General features: G+C 44.4%; 2 non-coding genes across 2 annotated transcripts; both read left to right on the top strand.

Annotated features, from left to right (window-relative positions):
- Positions 1–8,850: 8,850 nt before the first annotated feature.
- LOC125607753 lies at positions 8,851–8,957 on the top strand. Its single transcript, XR_007338823.1, has one exon. It is a non-coding gene; the product is annotated as a small nucleolar RNA R71 (small nucleolar RNA).
- Positions 8,958–13,706: 4,749 nt separating this feature from the next.
- LOC125607758 lies at positions 13,707–13,812 on the top strand. The gene has a single exon (XR_007338828.1). It is a non-coding gene; the product is annotated as a small nucleolar RNA R71 (small nucleolar RNA).
- Positions 13,813–16,209: the final 2,397 nt, after the last annotated feature.

Here is a 16,209-nt window from a genome sequence, read left to right as displayed (position 1 = left end):
TACGACGAAAACAAGTGGGACTCGTCTCGGCTCCCTTCCACTCGCTATAGCGACCGAGATGACATCCTCACTCGCTATAGCGACCTGTCAGGCCTCAAAGGGGTCCTCCTTTGCGTTCTCCTTTGAATTCTCATCGAAACGCTTTTGGTTTCGTCTCAATCGGAGTTTCCGTTGAGATTTTACGACAAAAACAAGTAAACCTCATCCTAAACTCCTTGGCTTGTTTCTGCTCACCCTACCTCCATCTTTGCGTTCACTTTCGAATCTCGATCGAAACGTCTCTTGTTTCGCCTCGATTGAAGTTACCATTGAGACTTTACGATATAAAAAAAAAAAAACCGCAAAGACCTATTTTCTCGCATGGATTCAGATTAATCGTATAAAACGGCAATGGTTAACTTAACACCTTAGCCGCCTTAACTATACGATTACGTTGGACCTTTTTACAAAAATCGACGTCTTATCTAAGGAGAAGATAACAGTCAAGTTCGGAAGATAAATGTCAAGTTTCAAAGGGTAAACACCAATATCGGAAATGGCGAACATACACGAGAATAGGAAACGGAAATGAGCACGCAAAACTGAGAAGGGACAAAACTGCATCTTCGAGAGAACTAAGGTATTTCCGACTTGAAATTTTTGAAATCAGACTTGGAATTTTCGTAGGAAATTACTTTGAGGCTGCCATAGAACTTTAGGGAACGTAAAACCTAGGCGGATAGTCTAGCGAACTAAGTTTTAAGCGATTTTTCCTGTCTCGATATATTGTCCCATAATTGTTCATCCAAATCTTGCAAACCGATCTAAACTCTCCGAAAGTCGAGAAATGATCGCCACGCATATCAAGCTCGCTTCCTAAAGAGAGAAAAAGTTAGAGACATGAACGTCGTCTTAAAACCGATTCGTTTCTGGCAATTTTCTCGGAACCGACATATCCCAAGTCGTCAACGTGGAAACAACCAAATCACAGTCCAAGCGTCGTCTATAAATCGTCCCGAATTATCGATCATTCCAAACATCAGGAGAGGAAACGTACACAACCCTTCAAAGTATCGGTTCAACCGTTTTTCTTTCGTAAAAAAAAAAGGGGGAGTAGGTACGTATACTATACTCGTATACTCCCAAACTTCAAAAAACTTCTGCAAATCGTCAAGAATAGGCAAACGACAATCTTAATATTCGTCTAAACGCTAGCAACATATCCAGACGATCATGAACATAATCTCAAAAACTATACATCATTTCTTGTCGCAATCATGCGTACAGAAAACTTGTACCAATATCAAACTGAAACTCGACGATTAGCCAAAGTATTGAAGCCTTTTCCGGCTTCAGAAAGCCAGTTTCGTTTTAAACTTAGCGGCGAGAAATCTTCAATCACCAAAGCATTTCTTTCAGTTTCCGTTGTACCAAGTAAGTCACGGAAAAGTATCGAAAACATTTGCGACGAAGAAAACTCGAGAATATATGTAGCATCGTGCACATTAAAAGAAGCACTTTCCTCCCGATGGTTAGCTAGATCCACTTCTGGTTGACCAATTCTTTCAAGAAACAAATGTGTCATGAGAATCCTCTCGAAAAACCTATGAAAAACGTTCCGCGACTAGATCGTATTGAAATAAACTTCGGTAATACTCCATGGGTAACGCCAAGCAACCTTCACCTAAGATCAAAATCACAGCGGGAACGTTTCTCGTAGAACCCGCAGAAACAATGCTACTTTGACATATGTATACATATCACTGATTTACGACCTTCGTAAAATCGGTTATATGATATGATAAATTATCGTATAGCCCACAATCGGAAATCATATGATAAATTCTTCATAACGAAACTAAGTCCTAACAACCAAACGGTTAACGGAAAATCTAAACTTTTCGAAAATTGACCAAGTTCAATACGCTCCACAATTCACTTTAAGCCCGCAACGTTTTAACCACAATACGCGGCATGTAAGGAAAAATTCGTAACAAAGCTTCTAGAGCTATACGAAACATCCTAAAAAATGCACGAAATACATCTCGGAAGGCCAACTCTTCACAAAGCACCATGAAGGAAAACACTTGTTCCCATGGACAAATTTACACGACACCTCAGTCATAATTCCTCGATCGCAAACAAAACTATTAGCATCCGAACAGGAACAACAATTTTTGGCTGCGAACATTCTTAGTCAAACCAGAATGTTTCTCAAACACAGGGCTAATACTAAACCCTCGCAACATCGCGAAATATCTTCAAAGCCCGCGAACATTTCAAGCACGAAACGTGGCATACGAAAGAATAACAAATCTTCAGCATCGCGAGACGTCGCGGACGCCTGAAGATTAGTTCTTCGACGAAATTTCCTTCCTCGATAAAAACACCTTCATGGAAGACCAGACAGTCATACGCACTAACATCTTCTCAAAACATATTCTTCGCGAAGACTCAAAATAGTAATTTTTACCATTAAGTTTGTTGCTGATCACAACAAACTCTTAACGTCCTAAACAGACTTAGCCATCTCGTAGAAGATGACTCTCTTACATCCGACACAAGGATAATAGCGCTATAAAAGAAATCCGAAATTTTGGTCCAGCACTTCCGGTCTCCGGAGAGATGCTCGATTCCAACCATACAAGTCGTATAAGCCGAGAACCTATCGCGGACTTTAAATCGGTATGGAATCAGGATGAAACTGAAACGGGATACGTAAGTCGAATTAGTCATCGCACCCTCTAAAACCAGGAGTAAACCTAGGTCTTGCCCTAAACCCAGCGCACTGGTCTCTAACATCTCTAGGCATAGTATCAAACACCCTGATACGAGATCCCAAAATTTGTCTCTTTGCCAATATTCGAACGTCTTCAGAAAATCCCGCAAGTTTACACACTGCGGAAAACTCTCGAAACAGATTATGGATATGGCAATTCACACAGAGTTAGATTACGAGACGACAACTCGTAGTCTTCCCTCTACACCCATACAAAATGCCATCGGCAGCAACACGCCTTATAACCGCTACATAAAAACTAGACCATAAAGGTCCTACTGGAAAACTAGTCATAAGAACCTTAACTCCAAGATGAACTACGAAAGGCTTGATCCCTTCAACAAGGGTACGTAGGCAGCCGTCATAAGGCGCAGCCCCAATCTTATCGCGTTTTCTACTTTTAGGAGAGCGAGAAGATCACTTACCACAGACCTTTTCAACCATTAATTCCGCCTAACTCACCTACCTTGCCAAGCCACTCGCTAGAAGCTCACGATAGAAGCTCATGATTCTAACGAGCTGGGGGGCTAACTGTTGGGGTCATAATCGGTCACGACGGAATCAATGTCTGAAAGTCCGTAAAAATCAGCATAACCGTTTTTACGAAAAGTAATCTTCGTAAAGAAATCTTTACGAAAAGCCTTGCAGTAAAATATCGTCCAAATCTCAATCGAACCACTAAATACCGATTGTCCGAAGGCAACGGACATGTATCCAAATCGGCCGCGGACAAGCTCGAGTATGGAAATCAGACCGCGGACAAGCCAAGCTCGATCGATACGCGGCAACCAAGCATGCACACAGCTCGGTCGCTACGTAGCGACCGAGCTCGAGCCAAAGCTCGGTCGCTACGTAGCGACCGAGCGATCGTCCCGCTCGGTCTCAGCCAACCTCGGTCGCTACGTAGCGACCGAGCGATCATCCCGCTCGGTCGCTACGTAGCGACCGAGCTCGAGCCAAAGCTCGGTCGCTACGTAGCGACCGAGCGATCGTCCCGCTCGGTCGCTACGTAGCGACCGAGCTCGAGCCAAAGCTCGGTCGCTACGTAGCGACCGAGCGATCGTCCTGCTCGGTCGCTACGTAGCGATCGTCCCGCTCGGTCGCTACGTAGCGACCGAGCTCAGCCAAGACTCGGTCGCTACGTAGCGACCGAGCGCTCGTCCCGCTCGGTCGCTACGAAGCGACCGGGCTCGAGCCAAAGTTCGGTCGCTGTGTAGCGATTGAACCTTTCCGAACATCGATACGACACCAGTTCTTGCATTCTCGTCAAACCTTCGAATGCTATCTCCCGAAGACCGTAGCAAGCTCAGTCCATGTTTCCCGCTATTCTAATTCATCGATCAAACTTCGCGGATTAGAAACCGCGGAAAACTCGTAGTAAACGTGTCGAGTCGGAAGACGGCCCAAAGGGACCTAAAACACGACTCGAGGCCCATCCTACGATTTTCCTAACCAAAAGCCCGTAAACCACAGCCTGGTTTACGCTTGGTCCACAAGGAAGGATAAATGTCAAGTTTCCGCGGATAAATACGGACGTTTTGAAGATAATTGTGAAGATCGGGAAAAATGGAATATCTCCATTTTTATGCTATGACGGCTTAAGGGCAGAAGAGTAAAAGCGTAAACCGACCTTGGAGCTAGTATATAAGGAGTCCTAGGCGAGGAGCAGAGGGGAGAACTTTTTTGATTCGGAATTCTCTGCACTTAGAAACTTTAGGCTTATTCTCGACAAGTTCGGTTTCTATGACTGGCACTCAATTACTAGACGAACTCGCCCAGGCAGTTCGATCTCTTGTCCAGCTCTATCAATTGAACTACGTTCGGCTTGATCCTCGAAAGGGGTACGTAGGCAGCCTTTAACAAGGTTCAGTCCGAAATCAATCTAAGCCTTTTAGATATCTTTTTCGTCCTTTGTTATCGAGCTGCGACTCAACTAGGATTAGGGTTTTATGTTGCTAGAACTAGGTAACTCGCTGACGGCCCCTGCGGCCAAAGCCTTTGTATTCTCTTGTAATGATCGCAACGCTCTTACGCGGACTCGAAATAAGATCTACTGTTTTCTCTAAACTCGTTTGTTATCTTTTCATGATTTCCGCATATATTCGATCACTTGTCGTTGGCTCTCGCAGAGATCCGGGACCTCTGGGAAATTAGGGTTTTCCTAGTTTCCTTATTTAAACGGAAATCGACAGTGCGAATTTCGGTTCCCACAATAATTTGTTTAAATCTATCATGACTGGTGATATAAAGCGGTCATGCATGTCCTCGTAAGTCCTCAGCCTCTCATTCATGGCTGAGACTTTAGCGTCGAGCGATGTGAAGGTACACATGTCGATCAATTTGGCTGGTTGTTGGTCCTTCTTGCGAATGGTGTCCAGATCTTGCTGTAGTAGCTCGATTTTAGTGCTTTGCCAGTCCACGTTGTCGTTTATCCTCGTGTCGATGTATGAGACTTCCCATTCATCCATGTGTTGTGTTGAACATTGCGGTTCTGCAGGGATCTGGGCTGTAGGAAGACTGACGTCGATCGATGTTGCATGTGTCGCATCGATCGATGCTGAGGTCGTAGCTTCCTTCTCAAGTTGCTGACGTAAACTCTCAATTTTTGTCCTCATTTCTTCCATACTTCTGAAAAGCTCATTGTAGCCTCTATCCAAAGGCTGATGTGTATCTTCTACCAATGTTTTGAGCTCCTCTCCCAGTTTCTCCTGAGCTCCACAAATACCAAACACCATCTCATCGATTTCATCTTTGGTATAGAGTTCTGGTGCCTGTCTTGTGAGTGTGAAGGAAGAGGCATGTTCTGGAAGACAGATGTGGCTCTCTTCAAAAAGAGATGTTCTTTCCAGTAATTTCCTGATGTTGTCCTTTGTGACAGGTATCATCTCACCAGCTACGCCTCGTGCGTGTCCACACTCATCTCTGTAGACTCCATACTCGTCCTTTTGTTCCCAAGTGAACTTTCTGGCTCCGTACATGTCAAAAGCGCGGTTCCCAAATTCATACTGTCTGTCGATCGACGTCGGGTCATCTCTATCGATCGACGTTGGTGTTACCCTGTCGATCGATGTCTCCGTTGTTCCGTCGATCGATGCTTGCCTTTTTGGTTGGCGTGATAACTCTGGATTGATTTCGGTTGTGGTGACTCCTACGTGGTTGTTAGGATCTGTTTGAATGACGTCTGGAGTGCCACATTGCTGTGAGAATAGGTTGTCAGGTCCATTGGCTACTTGAAGGATATCTGCAATGTCCTCTCTGGACACTTGTAAGATCCTTCCATCTATTGCACTTGCGTTGCCATCTGGGTCCCTGAAAATACCAAATTCATCAGGTGTTAGAAAACCGTAATCAATGTTTGCATTATCATTCAATTTAGAAATAGAAAGATTAGGGTTTAGAGTAGTATCGATCGATGTAGATACAGTTGCATCGATCGATGGCAGAGTAATTTCTGCAGAACTTGTGTTCTTAAGATGATTGCTCTTCATGGATTTTTCTGCTGATGTAGATGGAAGAGTGTTCATCTTTTTTGCTTGTGTGTCTGCTCTGATGTGTGTAGGTGGTTTCAGGGGTGCAAAACGATTTATATAGGTATCTATAAACCTAGTTGGAGAGGGAATATTCTCCTGCTCCTGAATTTTCGCTGCGGCGCGAATATCGATCGATTTTTCTTTGTGAGTGTCGATCGATGTGAGCGGTTGTTTTGCTGGACGAGGGTGGGTATCGACCGATGTGGAGTGCACAGCGTCGAACGATGTTGGAAACGTGTTTGTGAACTTATGTGTTTCAATTCTTTCATCCTGCAAAGACATTTCTATTGCACGTTCTTTCCAATCTCATCGTATTCCTCTGTATGTTCTTCATTAGGTGAAGTAATTACAGTGTCAACTGCAAAACTTTCATGGAAACCACTGTCTGCCCAACTGCCTATGGAATAATCATCATGTCCTCTCTTGCTTGGAGGTTGGAAGGCAAAGTGTTGGTAACAATGATTGGGTGAAGCGAAATGGTCAACTGGGTGCATTACGTCGAGTGACGTGTTGTTGCGGCCATCGATCACCGTTGACTCATTGGAATCGATTGATGAAAAGGTTGGGGTGTTGATCGATTCCGAGTACTCTGTTTCGTACTCCGATTCATATCCTGCTCCACAATGGCATGCGCCAATGAAACCAAGTTCTTTCCCGTAATCCATAGAATTAATGACCTTTCTCTTAGGTCGTATGGGACCGTAGTGGATGTTTGGGTCTATTAGCGTCAGACACAATTTGTTTTTGTTCATGTCACATAAGGCTCCTACTGTAGCTAGGAAAGATCTTCCAAGCAGAACTGAAGAGTTCCAGTTAAACTCGATGTCTAGGACATGAAAATCTACAGGGATAAGGGCATTACCAATCTGTACCTCCAGATCTCTTATGATTCCTCCTGATCGTTTCTCTGAAAGATCCACGAAGGTGAAGGATTCCGTTGAAGGTTCGATGGTCAAACCAAGCCGGTCTGCCATGATTCTAGGGAGGATACTAACTGATGCTCCTGTGTCACACATTGAATGGGGAAATTCAACACCCTTGACTACGCATGGTATTGCAAACTTCCCAGGATCACTCTTCTTTGTCAATGTGATCCTGTCTTTCATCTTCTCTCTGACTTGATGAAACATTCTCCTAATGTCCTTCTCAGTTACCTTTGTTTCTCTGAAGAACATCCACAACCGGTGTGTGAAGTAAGCTTCATCAAAAGGTTTTTCGATTGGGATTTTGAGGACTCTTTTAGTGAAACCATCCATCTCCTTATCATTAGCTTCCCTCTTAAGGTTTTTAGGAATCTTCTCTTTTCTTTTCCTTAACCTTCTCCCTTCAGCTTCTTGTTCTTCTTGAACTGATTCTGGTGAACTATTTAAGGGGTTGGGTTTTGGTTCGGGTGGGTTAGCTAATGGTTTAGGTGGTGGTCTGAGTGCATTGATGTAATCATTATCGATTGAGGGTAACCGCACTCGGTATGTCAGAGGTGCCCGTCGATCGATGGGAGGTGTGTTGTGACGATCGACGTCGGACTCACTCTGTCGATCGATGGTTGGCTTAACCGATCGATCGATTTTAACATAGAAAGGGGAGGGTGAGTGAGGATGCTTAGCTGCGAATTCTTCATGAGTTAGAATTTAAACTGCATTGCATTCAGTCGATTCAGCAGACGACATCGATCGATGACTGGAGTAATCCGTCCATCGATCTTCATCATGGTCTGTCGATCGATGCGAGTTCATCGACATCGGGCGACACCATTGAGAACCGCCGAGACTCATGGAACTTTCGATTTCGAAGTCTCCTTCCTCGAGCTTTTCATTTCTCACCACTTGCCAGAAATCATCATCTATGATGGCATTTACGTGGTGTTTCCCTTTGTCGGCTCCTGCCTCTCTAGCGAAAGCTTCTTGCCTCTTTATAGTCTCGCCCGTCTGAATTACTTGGGTTTAAAGTTTTTTCACCTGAGTCCCTAAGGTCTCAATTTTGGTGTTCAGATTGTTGTAGGCAGAGTCTATTGTACCGTTGAAATCCCTGGTGATTTGTTGTTGTCCCAACAGTACTCGATCAAGCATTTCTTCGATCTTGCTTTCCTGAGTCTGGGGTGGTGGATTTTGGTAGTAAGAGTTCGAGTAGCTTTTGCTGTTGTTGAACAGTTTTTGAAATTGTGAACTTTGGTTACTTCTTTGGCCATTTCCAAAGTAGTTTCTGTTTCCGCCCTGGTTTCCAAATTTCTGGAATCTGGTACCTCCGATGTAGTTCACATTTTCTTCTCCTTCCGTATCTGCTACTTCTCCTTCAGCTGAACAGACTTGCTTCCTAAGAAGCTCGTGCACCACATCTAACTTAGCTCTTACTTCGTCCATCTGTTCCTTCCCGGTAGTGGCTACAGACTTCTTCCATTCAGAGTAAGTGTTTTTGGTGATGCTGCTGCTAGCAAGGTTTTCGATAAGTCTCCCAGCTTCCAACGGATTCCGTGTAATGAAGTTTCCTTCACTCGCCGTATCAAGAGCCATTTGATACTGTAAGGCGAGACCTCGGAAGAAAGTGCTTAGCAGCTGCACTTCGTTAAATCTGTGGTGTGGACAGTCTCGCTGGAAAAACCTAAATCTAATCCACGCATCTTTGAAGGACTCTCCAGCCTTCTGCGAGAATGTGGAAATTTTGTTCCGAAGTTCTTCAGCGCGCGCCTCATCAAAGAAGTTTCGTAAGAAAGCATTCTTGATGTCGGTCCAGGATGTTAAAGATCATGTGGGTTGCTGCCTAAGCCAGTGCATCGCTTCTCCATTCAGCGTGTATCTGAAGAGCTTGCACAGCAGGTAATATTCGGGGAATCTATCCATCCGAATAGCAGCGATTAGATCCTCGAACCGTTCCAGATGGTCCATAGGATGCTCGTGCGGTAACCCAGAGTAGGGTATCTGTGACACGAGAGTGTAGTAGTGAGGCTTCAGCTCGAAATTCTGCTTCTGGATCTCCGGAAGTCGAATAACTGATCTGTTGGAATAGTACTCTTCTGGGCGATTGTATTTGGCCAGTGGTTTCGATCGAGCGTCTTCATCTACAGGTTGAGCAGCTCCTGTAGCATCAGCATCAGGGATTACAGTCCCCTGAGCATCTATTTTCTAACCTGTTGCATTACGCAGATGACCGGCCTGGTCATACAGGTTTCCGTTCTCGTCCTGTGTTAGAATAATAATGTTTACCATTTTTGACGACCGAGCTCTTCCGAAACGTAGCGAACCCATTTCATGTCGACCGAGCTCTTCCGAAACGTCGATACGACATGAATCCATGCATTCTCGTCTATCCTTCGATGCTGTCTCCCGAAGACCGTAGCGAACCCATTTCATGTTTTCCGCCATTCGAAGTCATCAATCAAACTTTACGATAAAAACCGCGGAAATTTTGTTTTTATCGAAAGAAGTCGTAATAAACGCTTCAAGTCGAAAGACGGCCCAAAGGGACCTAAGACATGACTCGAAGCCCACCTTACGATTTCTTAACCAGCAGCCCGTAAACCGTGGGACGGTTACGCTTGGTTCGCAAGGAAATATAAATGTCAAGTTTCCGCAGATAAATACGAAATTTTGAAGATAATTACGAAGATCGGGAAAAATGGAATATCTCCATTTTTAGGCTATGACGGCTTAAGAGCAGAAGGAGAAAAGCGGAAACCGACCTAGGAGCAATTATATAAGGAGTCTTAGGCGAGAGGCATGGAGGGGACCTTTGGGTGAGAGAAAACTTAGCACTTAGAGCAATTAGACAACTTTCCGTTTTTGTTATTTCGAGTTGCGACTCAATTAGGTTTAGCCGTCTTAGGGTTGCTAGAACTAGGAATCTCGCCGACAGCTCTCGAGCCCAGGCTTATACCTTGTTGTAAACGCTCATACACAAATTCGGAATAAGACTTCTCTTTGCTCTCTTTTTACGATTTTTATACTTTGTTGTTGTTATCTCGTGTATTGATTGCTTAGCGTATGGTATTAGCAGATATCCGGGACCTCTGGAAAATTAGGGTTTTCCTAGTTTCCTTATTTAAACGGAAATCGACAGTGCGAATTTCGGTTCCCACAGTTTGGTGCTAGAAGGAGAGGGGTACGGATCAATCTAACTCTCAGCCACAAAACGCTCGATCAAAACAATGACTGAAAATACGAAAGACAAAATCGCAGTTCGCAATAACACTGGTAAGATAACCTCAGTCGCCACTGTGCCTATGGCCAACGCCTACGCAAACGCCACAGTTCTTGAGAAAATCGAAACCTTGCTGCGACTTTTCGCCGCAGGAAGTGCAATGAAACGAGCTAGCGATTTCTCTTTCTAAACATAAAGGGAAACGATAAATCTTATCAAACCCCATAAGTTTGGCTCATTAACAAAAGAAATCTCAATGCGTAAGGGTTTTACCAAAACAAGTTTTCCGAAGGGTAAAAACTTGTTCTCCCAAAAACCGCAGAAAACCCATAGGTTAATCGCCGAAAAAGGAAGCACAGAAAATCGATTACAAAGCTCGGGTTGCTACGTAGCGACCGAGCTCCAGCACAGCTCGGTCGCTACCTAGCGACCGAGCACACACACAGCTCGGTCGCTACGTAGAGACCGAGCACGCACATAGCTCGGTCGCCACGTAGCGACCGGGCACGCACACAGCTCGGTCGCTACGTAGCGACCGAGCACGCACACAGCTCGGTCGCTACGTAGCGACCGAGCATGCACACAGCTCGGTCGCCACATAGCGACCGAGCACACACACAGCTCGGTCGCTACGTTGCGACCGAGCACGCATACAGCTCGGTCGCTACGTAGCGACCGAGCACGCACACAGCTCGGTCGCTAGGTAGCGACCGAGCATGCACACAGCTCGGTCGCTACGTAGCGACCGAGCACTCACACAGCTCGATCGCTACATAGCGACCGAGCACGCCCATGGCTCGGTCGCTACGTAGCGACCGAGCTTAAGCCAACTTTCCACTCACTACGTAGCGACCTGTAAGGCCTCAGAAAGGTTCTCCTTTGCGTTCTCGTTTGAATCCTCATCGAAACGCTTTTTGTTTCGTCTCAATCGGAGTTTCTGTTGAGATTTTACGTCGAAAACAAGTAGGACTCTTCTTGGCTTGCTTCCACTCGCTACGTAGCGACATGTCAGACCTTCACTCGCTACATAGCGACCTGTCAGGCCTCAGAAAGGTCCTCCTTTGGGTTCTCTTTTGAATCCTCATCGAAATGCTTTTCGTTTTGTCTCAATCGGAGTTTCCGTTGAGATTTTACGACGAAAACAAGAATGACTCTTCTTGGCTTACTTCCACTTGCTACGTAGCGACCTATCAGACCTTCACTTGCTACATAGCGACCTGTCAGGCCTCAGAAAGGTCCTCCTTTTGGTTCTCTTTTGAATCCCGATCGAATTGCTTTTCATTTTGTCTCAATCGGAGTTTCCGTTGAGATTTTACGATGAAAACAAGTAAGACTCGTCTAAACTCCTATGCTTGCTCCTACTCGCCCTTACCTCCATCTTTATGTTCTCCTTCAAATCTCGATCGAAACGTCTCTTGTTTCGTCTCGATTGGAGTTACCATTGAAACTCTACGATAAAAAGAAAAACCACGATGACTTGTTTTCTCGCATGAATTCGAATTAATCATATAAAACGGCAACGGTTAACTTAACAACTTTGCCGCCTTAACTATACGATTACGTTGAACCTTTTTATAAAAATTGACATCGTATCTAAAGAGAAGATATAAGTCAAGTTCGGAAGATAAATTTCAAGTTTCAAAGGATAAACACAATATCGAAAATGGCGAACATACAAGAGAAGAGGAAGGGGAAATGAGCAAGCAAAACTGAGAAGAGACAAAACTGCATCTTCGAGAGAACTAAGGTATTTCCGACTTGAAATTTTTGAAATCAGACCTGGAATTTTCGTAGGAAATTACTAAGAAAATAAAAACGCCTTTGAGACTGCCATAGAACTTTAGGGAACGTAAAACCTAGGTGGATAGTCTAGCGAACTAAGTTTTAGGCGATTTTTCCTGTCTCGATATATCGTTCCATAACTGTTCATCCAAATCTTGCAAACCGATCTAAACTCTCCGAAAATCGAGAAACGATCGCCACGCATATCAAGCTTGCTTTCTAAGGAGAGAAAAAACTAAAGACATCAACGTCGTCTTAAAACCAATTTGTTTCTGGCAATTTTCTCGGAACCGACATATTCCAAGTCGTCAACATGGTTGGGTTTATGTTCGGGTGGGCTAGCTAATGGTTTAGGTGGTGGTCTGAGTGCGTTGATGTAATCATTATCGATTGAGGGTAACCGCACTCGGTATGTCAGAGGTGCCTGTCGATCGATGGGAGGTGTGTTGTGACGATCGACGTCGGACTCACTCTGTCGATCGATGGTTTGCTCAACCGATCGATCGATTTTATCATAGAAAGGGGAGGGTGGGTGAGGATGCTTAGCTGCGAATTCTTCATGAGTTAGAATTCGAACCGCATTGCATTCAGTCGATTTGGCAGACGACGTCGATCGATGTCTGGAGTAATCCGTCCATCGATCTTCATCATGGTCTGTCGATCGATGTGAGTTCATCGACATCGGTCGACACCATTGGGATCCGCCGAGACTCATGGAGCTTTCGATTTCGAAATCTCATTCCTCAAGCTTTTCATTTCTCACCACTTGCCAGAAATCATCATCTATGATGGCATTTACGTGGTGTTTTCCTTTCTCGGCTCCTGCCTCTCTAGCGAAAGCTTCTTGCCTCTTTATAGTCAAACCCGTCTGAATTACTTGGGTTTCAAGTTTTCTCACCTGAGTCCCTAAGGTCTCGATTTTGGTGTTCAGATTGTTGTAGGCAAAGTCTATCTTACCGTTGAAATCCACAGCGATTTGTTGTTGTCCCAACAGTACTCGATCAAGCATCTCTTCGATCTTGCTTTCCTGAGTCTTGGGTGGTGGATTTTGGTAGTAAGAGTTCGAATAGCTCTTGCTGTTGTTGAAGGGTTTTTGAAATTGTGAATTTTGGTTACTTCTTTGACCATTTCCAACGAAGTTTCTGTTTCCGCCCTGGTTTCCAAATTTCTGGAATCCGGTACCTCCGATGTAATTCACGTTTTCTTCTCCTTCCGTATATGCTACTTCTCCTTCAGCTGAACAGGCTTGCTTCCTAAGAAGCTCGTGCACCACATCTAACTTAGCTCTTACTTCGTCCATCTGTTCCTTCCCGATAGAGGCTACAAACTTCTTCCGTTTAGAGTCAGTGTTTTTGGTGCTGCTGCTGTTAGCAAGGTTTTCGATAAGTTTCACAGCTTCCAACGGATTCCGAGTAGTGAAGTTTCCTTCACTCGCCGTATCAAGGGCCATTTGATACTGTAAGGCGAGACCTCGAAAGAAAGTGCTTAGCTGCTGCACTTCGTTAAATCCGTGGTGTGGACAGTCTCGCTGGAAGAACCTAAATCTAATCCACGCATCTTTGAAGGACTCTCCAGCCTTCTGCGAGAATGTGGAAATTTTGTTCCGAAGTTCTTCAGCGCGCGCCTCATCGAAGAAGTTTCGTAAGAAAGCATTCTTGATGTCGCTACAGGATGTTAAAGATCCTGTGGGTTGCTGCCTAAGCCAGTGCATCGCTTCTCCATTCAGCGTGTATCTGAATAGTTTGCACAGCAGGTAATCTTCGGGGACTCCTTCCATCCGAATAGCAGCGATTAGATCCTCGAACCGGTCCAAATGGTCCATAGGATGCTCGTGCGGTAACCCAGAGTAGGGTATCTGCGACACGAGAGTGTAGTATTGAGGCTTCAGCTCGAAATTCTGCTTCTGGATCTCTGGAAGTCGAATAGCTGATCTGTTGGAATAGTATTCATCTGGGCGATTGTAGTCGGCCAGTGGTTTCGATCGAGCGTCCTCATCTACAGGTTGAGCAGCTCCTGTAGCATCAGCATCAGAGATTACAGTTCCCTGAGCATCTATTATCTGACCTGTTGCATTACGCAGATGACCGGCCTGGTCATACAGGTTTCCGTTCTCGTCCTGAGTTAGAATAATAATGTTTACCATTTTTGACGACACGGTATCGATCGATGTACGCGGTGTAGTATCGATCATTGTCGAACGATTGGGATCGATCGACGATGATGGTCTGGTGTCGGTCGACGGTTGGTTGTGCGTATCGATCGACGACAAAGTTGTTGCGTCGAGCGATGTGGAACGTTGACCTCTACGGATGGTGCGTTCCAAATGAGCAGGATCGTCTGAGAACAACAAGTCTTTCTCCTTGTTGCTTCTGGTACCGCTGGGCATGTACCTGAAAAGACAAGAAAAAGATTATTAGAAAGGGGGTAAAGAAAAGAAAAAGAATTAATAAAACTAAATCTAATGGCGATCAAAGCCCCCCGGCCACGGCGCCAAATTTGATACCACTCAAATTACCCTAAGGAGTGTTACTCTCATCAAAAGAGGTTTAGATGTAGTACTTAGGGATCGAATCCACAAGGAGCTAGGGAACAATTAAATCTACTGTTTATTAATTCTAAAGGTTGTAAATGTTTAAATGGAATAGCAATAGTAACAAGCGAGTAAATATAAATGTAACTTGGTTGGAAATGATATTAGATGCAGGGCCACTATTCAGGTGTTGAAGATTATAATACCTATAGATGCCTAACTGTCGCATGTACCACTGGTTAACAGACTAGATCTCGTGTCTCACCGGTTAGTATGCAGACACAAGAGAGTGTCGATCGATAGTCTATTAAGACGTCGACCGATACACCTTTGCCAACATCGATCGATTGTCAGTTGAGGACATCGATCGACGGGTTCTAGCCAGGCCTATGCACGAGTATGAAATGCTCTACTAAGATTCTAAATTGGCGGTTAGCCCTCTCTAGCAATCCTAATATGATAGATAGATGTCAGGATGGGATAACAAGGGTGCTTGAAAATGCAATCCTATGATCAAGTTCTAGTTAGCTAGGCTAAAACAAGCAATGAATACAAATCTATCATGAATATCACAACAAGGCAGATATATAGTTTGGGGCTAATCCCACAAACCTATCTGAACCCTGGATCTAACAGATGAACTACTCAGACATAGTAAAGCAATTCATATCAATAGATAAATAGAAACTCATAGAATAGATGAAAAGAAATAGAAACAAGGAGTTCCAGTCACAAGTGATCTTCTCTCCCAAATGAAACTTGTAAATAAACTAGGTCTAGAAAAAGCTTTGTTCTTTTGCCGTCAAAAACACTAGGCAGTATATATTCTACTAGGTTAAAAACTCGTCAGGGCATTTTGGTAATTTGGTTTGGCCTTGGTTTTTAAGTCTGCCGAATCCAAAATGTCGCGTCTGGTGTCTCGACATCGATCGACGGTACTTGGGTACATCGATCGATATTAATCTTCATCTGTCGAGGCATTTCCTGATATCGATCGTCAGCTCTGATGCGCATCGATCGATTATTCTTCCTCTCGTCGACCTCTAAGTGGTCAGCTCGGGTGAAATGTCCTTTAAGCTCCAAAATGCTCCAAAGTCATAGCTTTACTCCGAAATGCACCTGAACCTGAAAACATACCTAGAAGAGTAGAAAACATAGATATATATATAGTAAAATACTTATATACCATGGATAAAAATGGGTCAAAGTATTGATTACGATTTTCTAACTCCTGATGAATTTGGTATTTTCAGGGACTCAGATGGCTAAGCAAGAGCTATGGATGGAAGAATTCTACAAGTATCCAGAGAGGAGATAGCAGATATTCTTCAGTTGGCCAATGGACTAGACAACTTGTTTATGCAGCAATGCAGCATTCCAGACAACATTCTAGTTGTTCCAGACGAATATCCAAGGGCCAACACAACAGAAAATGGTTCACACCAATCGTGCAGACCAGTTGGCCAAGCATCGATCGA

Source organism: Brassica napus, chromosome A3 (assembly GCF_020379485.1).
Source record: "Brassica napus cultivar Da-Ae chromosome A3, Da-Ae, whole genome shotgun sequence".
Lineage (NCBI taxonomy): Eukaryota > Viridiplantae > Streptophyta > Magnoliopsida > Brassicales > Brassicaceae > Brassica > Brassica napus.
This window is presented reverse-complemented; position numbering and strand designations above follow the sequence as displayed.